The sequence below is a fragment of the Amphibalanus amphitrite genome, unplaced genomic scaffold (genome assembly GCF_019059575.1).
Source record: "Amphibalanus amphitrite isolate SeventyFive unplaced genomic scaffold, NRLGWU_Aamphi_draft 001341F_arrow, whole genome shotgun sequence".
Lineage (NCBI taxonomy): Eukaryota > Metazoa > Arthropoda > Thecostraca > Balanomorpha > Balanidae > Amphibalanus > Amphibalanus amphitrite.
This window is the reverse complement of record NW_024882834.1, coordinates 1-6633: the sequence shown is the minus strand read 5'-3', so window position 1 is coordinate 6633 and position 6633 is coordinate 1.

The window sequence follows — 6633 nt, the reverse complement described above, 5'->3', positions numbered from 1 at the left end:
GAATAGGAACAAAACTGAGACGTCCAGCCCTTGTTGCAGGCCGGCCGATGGGTATCAGCTCCACGTGGTCATTCATCTGCTGTTCACGAGCAATTAAAAAGGCACCCGGAAGTTTGGACTCCAGCCGTGCATAAGCTAAACAGTGTCCGATTTCAATTACGATTTTACCAGATCTAGTGGATGACTATCAATTAGGATTTAGGTGGTTTTCCACTTCCACACCCACACACCGACATGGTTTACATGATAACAACAATCAGAAATGCGGAAAACGAAGTTCCAATCAATTTTAGCGTTTTTATTCTTATAATAATATTACATACGTGATATATATCAATAAAATACTTGATAATTAACAACGCTATTGCAGCTGCAAGTTTTAGAATTCAGAGAACAGTTTTCTCTGGTAAAAAAAAAACATTTTTTAATGAAATATCAGCAGGCAATGGGCTAGGGTGGTTTTTATTTTCCCGTTTCAGTGATAGCAATACATTAGGTCGGTCGGTTGGTCGGTATGTATAGGTCGGTGTGTGCAATTTTCACAATGATACTTGATAAGCTACTTAACATAGAGAATAAATATGATATAATATAAAGAATAAAGCCAAAGACAGAAATGAAGTCGTATTCTTGTATGTGCGTGTTTGCATTGTTTCTTTTTACCAAAAGGCACTGATAAACTCAATGTGACGAAACGCGCCTACCCAAATGTGCTGTGTTGCCCATCTCAATGCATACAAAATAAACTTTGGAAGGCTCAGTGCCAGTAGGCTGTGCAGGATAAAGCCCTTTTGCTCAAAAATCACTTAGCCATATGATTTAACGGGCTCCCATACGGCCATTCGGTCACGGACGCGCGGTATCGCGACCGTTTATGTGAGTGAACCGCTCACTGAGCACAGTGTGGGGGCTGTTCTTCCACCGGGTGCTACCCACCATGTATACTCTGACATGAAGTGACGGAGAGGATGCCAGGTGAAATCTGTCACCTCGGGAACTTTAACCCGCGCCCCACTGGGGGAGGGGGAGCGGCAGAATCTGCTCCCTCCCGTTTTTCGACAATAACTTCTAAACGCGTTTCGCCAGCGACGTCAAACTTTCAGTACCTTATCATACATCAATTTAAGACGTTGTGTGAAAATTTGAGCGAAATCCGTCGGATTTTTTTTTGGAGAAAATGACGTTTTAGAGACGTCATGTTCGTCGCCATTTTCGCCTAAAAAACGGCAAAATTTCAAACGCCGCTAACATCTTCATTTTTAAAGGAATCAAGACGTAACAAAAAGGTTACACGTGATTTTACTTTGCCTATCAAATGGCAATCTCGGTTTTTTGAAAATTTTGAATTTTGGCCCAACTTTTTTTTTCTAAAAAAACTGACTTTTTTGGGAAAATAATTATTAAATCTAAAATTTTGAGTGTATCGAAAAAACCGGAATATATGTCAGAGAAGTGGTCTGTGTGCACATATATGCCAATTTTAAGAAGAATCGGTTCAAAATGTGGGAATTATTTGAAATTTTATGACGTCACAACACACAACATTTTTGAAAAATGATTTTTTGGACGTTCTAGACCTCGTACGGAAACAAAAATAGAACCATTCGATTCGTCATGAAAAACTGCATCAGATAGACACCTTTTTAGGCCTTCAAAACCAACTTCAAAATTTGACCTCACTTGACCTGACCTTGACCTGACCTCGACCTGAAATTCATCCAAGTTGGTTCATATCACTTATGGAGTGTGCCTATTGAATTCTATGAATAAAATGACCTTTAAAACATGAAGAGCTTTCGATTGCCGTTTTCCCCGTCTTTCTACGACCATCGGTTCGGAAGTTAGACAGGGGGCAGAATCTGCCCCCCCCCCCCCAGCAGGGCGCGTATGGCTGAATAGCCCAGCGGGGCGCGGGTTAACGGGCTCACCGCCAACGACGCAGCCAGTTTTTGCGTCTGTCTTATCCCATTCGCGGCCGATTGTGTCACGGTCTATGTAAAAAAGTGTTGTCATAAGCCGTGGACGAGCATCTTCAATACCTACCTATGTCAGAAATGCAGTTCATCTGTAAGTGCAACGCTGCAATCTGCGTGCCAACGAAAAATAGCGTTTAAATCTTGGTAAAATACTTAATTAGGCCGATGGGTGACATTATAGCTCATGGGCATGCTTTAGACATCAATCGGACCAACTGCGTCGCTGTCAGTCTGCCAAGATGTGTGGCTTTATGGCGGTTTTCTCCGGCGCTAGCCGGCTGACTAGACCTGACAGCCCTTGTCAGTTGTGACAGCCGATATCCCTGGCGCTGTCACCGTCCGAATGGTCACATGGCCGGGGTATTCTTAGAACCGAGAAAAAGCATGTTCCTTCATTTTATTATTTATATTGTTTTTATATAGACTAACTGTCCCCATGATTCTTCGTTACCTTGCCCCTACATGTAGGTAATATTATCCATGTTAGTTTATGCTGACTCTCACATGTGGTCATCAACTTTTCGAGCTCCTTTGACACACGCAGCTTCCTTGTAGGTGTGTGTTATGACAATGGGAAAGGACGAGGGATAAAAGCAACGAACCACCTGCAGTCAGCACTTGGTTTGGTGAAGAACCTGAGCTTATTGCGAACTGACAGCTCATACATTAACCCGCGACCAACTGGGCGGGGGAGGGGGGAGGGGTTCAGATCCGACCCCTTCCGTTTTTTCTGGAATAACTCACAAACCGCTTACGCTATTAACCCGCACCCCAATGGGGTCTGCGTATAACGCGCCCTCCGGGGGGGGGGCTCTTCTTGACCTTAGGTCACGTGACCTAAGGTCAACTTTTGACATTTCGACCTTTCGAGGTCAACATACATATGTTTCGATGCGGATCGACGAGAGGATCACGATGGTGCTATTAGTTTGTTCCTAGTTGTGATGAGAAAAACTTCATATATATATATGTGCCGCAATTTTGACTTCCTTTTTGCTCCTGTGACGTCATCTTTGACCTGACCTTAAATGGCCTCAGTAAAATTAAAGACCTTATCCGTGTGTACCCTGCACCGTTTACCGCTTGTCGCTATTTTGTTTTATTCTCGAGATCTCGCTGTCGCTCCCGCTCGTAATAATGGACAGGTCATAAAAATGACCTGACCTGAGGTCAACGCAGGGCGATAGCCACTTTTTTATTTTCGCATATGAATGACAATTGATAAGGCTTTAATCGTCATCAGACAAAATTGCAACTTTCAGTGGGGAAAATATCAAGGTCACTCTTAAAAATAGGTCAAAAGGTCACGTGATCAAAATTTTCAAAAATTGAAAATCCGAGATAGCCAAAATGTTGTGTTGATTGTGAGTTGAACCATATAAAGTTTTATCGTAGAAAACTAATAGTTTCTGAGTTATAGGCCGCCAAACATAGGGCTGCAGCGCGACCTCCAGGAATTGCCCGAGGCTATATCTCGGAAACCGTTGTTCGAAGAAAAAATTCTTGCCACAGCTGGCTTCCCCGCCCATCACATTACACCAGTTTTCAACGAAAAATAAAATATGAGGGTGCAAATTTAATTTTTTATTTGTCGATTTGTCGTGGAACGCCCCCTTAGTAAAAATTGTAGACCTTGCCCGTGCGTATCCGAACCGTTTACCGCTTGTCGCTATCTTGCTTCGGTCTCGAGATCTCAGGGGGGGGGCGGTCATCCGCCCCCCCCCCGTCGGTACGAAGTTGGCGCAGACCCCCGTCGGTGCGCGTGTTAAAGGGCATTGTGGGTGTATGTGGGCATGGTTTAGGTGGGTATTATTATATCTTCTTTAATATTATCCTAAACTAAGTCCAATGAATCAATTTTTCACATGTCAGAAGAACCGTTGACCTGGAAGTCAAATGATGATATGATGACCTATCACAGAACGAACAGTTAGCGTTGCAGAATAGAGACTTAAGACGGTTTTTTTCAGTAGCGGCGGAACCATTCAATTAAAGGAAATAGTTCACTTTTTAACATGGGTTTTGAACTGGAATAGCAGTTCCGTAGCTTGGGCTGAGACGAGCATAAATCAGGAGCTTTTACAGCCCAACGATCACCCTAGGCAAAGATATTCTATTTCTCGTCCCGAAAAAGGTGTATTGCGTTGAGGATGTGTGCCTTGCATATATTCGCATCCAGTATGAAAAGAGCATGGGTCCCGAAAATTCTTCAGAAACTAGTGAAATTATCTACGAGAACTCAAGAGAAATTCTCGTACTGATCAATAAGGACAATCAGCAGCAGCAGATCGCCCAAATGCCGGTGGCCGCGATAATTTCTCTAGTTTCTGAAGAATTTTCGGAACCCATGCTCTTTTCATACTGGATCGCCTGTGCCTTACAGAAACTGAAAAGTTCTTCTTATATCAAAATATAGAAAATAATCTTTTGTTATAAATAGGTTTTATTTTCTTTGCTGATCATTTTGAACATAAAAAATCATAAATCCATTGCAAAAAAAATAATTTCGTGAAAGTGAACTATTCCTTTAAGGGGGGGGGGGGCACTGCCGACTTTTGGTCCCATTTTTCCATGCAACGCCCATAGGGCTAATGTTAAAATGCCAAAATCAAAGGGGGCACGGGCCCCGGTGCCCTCCCCGTTCCGCCGCCTATGGGGTTTTTGGTAAAAATAATGCCGAATGATTTCATTTGGCACTCACAAACCGCATGGCACACAGATAACAGTAGTAGGTACTACTGTTATCTGTGCATGGCGCAATTGAGAACAATTCGTGTTTGTGATGATGATGCTCGTTGCTTGCTGGCGTTCTTTATTACGATTGTCGATGCCAGCATCTTGTATATGTTACAGACCGTATGAAAACCCAGTCCGTTTGCAAACGGCCTGGCCCAGTCAGGCCGTTTGAAAACGGCCTGAAAAAGCCGGCCGTTTGCAAACCGCCTGAAATATCAGGCCGTATGAATACGGCCTAGGCAGTTTGAAACGGCCTAGACCGTTTGAAAACGGTCTAGTCAGTTTTCAAACGGTCTGGCGAAGTACAACAGCCTCTGAAGATGAATTAATGGATACAGGTTGGTCGATGATCAGGTTGTATCCATGAATGCTTGCGCATTCTGCTGAATGACTTGTCTACGTCCAACATTTTCTTACTGTGCAGATGCTCGGCCCGGCCGTTTTCCCGATAATATTACTAATAATACAATTTCTCGGTCCGTCTGTTTATCGGCCATCCAGTTGATGGAGCCTGGTAAAGCCACCACAGGCAGTACATATGTAGGGCGACGTAAGCAAATTGAGTTGCTGATGCACTTCTGCTTTTTGTTTGAGGATGCCGTTTCGTATTTATTGGTGTGTGGGGAAGGGGAGGTGGAGGGAAAACTTCAGGCCCGTTTGGAGAGGGAAAATGGCAGAACCCTGAATATAAACGATAGAGTGGTTTAGTCGGGGTAGAACCAAGACAAATCAAAGTAGGGGTTATGGTAGTGTTGTATGAAAACTTCATCATATCCCGGTCCTCACCGCGCCCGGTCGACCGCCGGCGGCTGGCCGGTGGCGTACGCCAGCAATACTTGACCATTGCGGTGGAAGGCGAAACTTTGAAGTCCGGTGGGAAGCCCGGGTCGACCGGGCGCTATACGGGCCGGGCCTCAGTTCTGCTAATCTCTTCCTGACCATGATTTCATGGTGCCATGTAATGTCATGAAATGGTCGTGCTTCAACAAACTCAACATTGTCCAGCTATCTTCATGCAGACCAGATTGTTTTCAAAGTGCCTAGACCGTTTGCAAACGGCCTGGTGTCTCGAAAGTTGTCATACGGCCTAGACGGTTTCCAAACAGCCTGAAATTTCAGGCGGTTTGCATACAGCCTGGAATTTCAGCCCGTATTCAAACGGCCTGACTTTTCAGTCCGTTTGCATACTGACTGGGCTGTCCAGGCCGTTTGCAAACGGCCTGAATCGGACCAGGCCGTTTGCAAACGGACTGAGTTTTCATACGGCCTGTAACATATACATACGTTGAATAACCCTCGCGGGCCCGGGGGGGGGCGTTTTTCGCCCCCCCCCTGGCGAATATTTGCGATAACTCACGAACGCTTAGGGATAGGAAGGCGAAACTTTCAGTACCTTTTCTCCCATCAATTTGACATCTTCTGAAGTAAAAAATTTGGACCTAGCCCCCTTGATGACGTCACAAGGTCCATTTTTCTAGACCCCTGCACGGCAAACTTCGGCGTCACAGACGCAAACTTCAAATAGCTGCTAAAAATAGAGTTTTAGAGATAAAGACAAATTACGAGCACGGCTGTGTAGCGTTTGACCTAGAGAAAATTAGAAAAATAGTTTCGGTGACCTGAGGTCAGAGGTCAGGTCAACGACCCCGAAATGTGGTTTTAGTTTTTCGCAAATAACTTCGACAAAAATGGTCCTAGAGCTACGGCAGTGGTACCATCGCATTCGCCTTGTCAAGCCGCGTCGAATGATATATTTTGTTCGGAAAAGGTCAAGTTTATGTTGACCTCATGTGACTCGAATGACTCTGGTTGACCTTGACACATGAGAGGTGTTTATGATGGATTTGTACCCGCTGATCACGAATCTGGCATCTATTTTCCTCTAAGCCTTCATTTAGAGCTTCCGGATGGCAAAATGTCT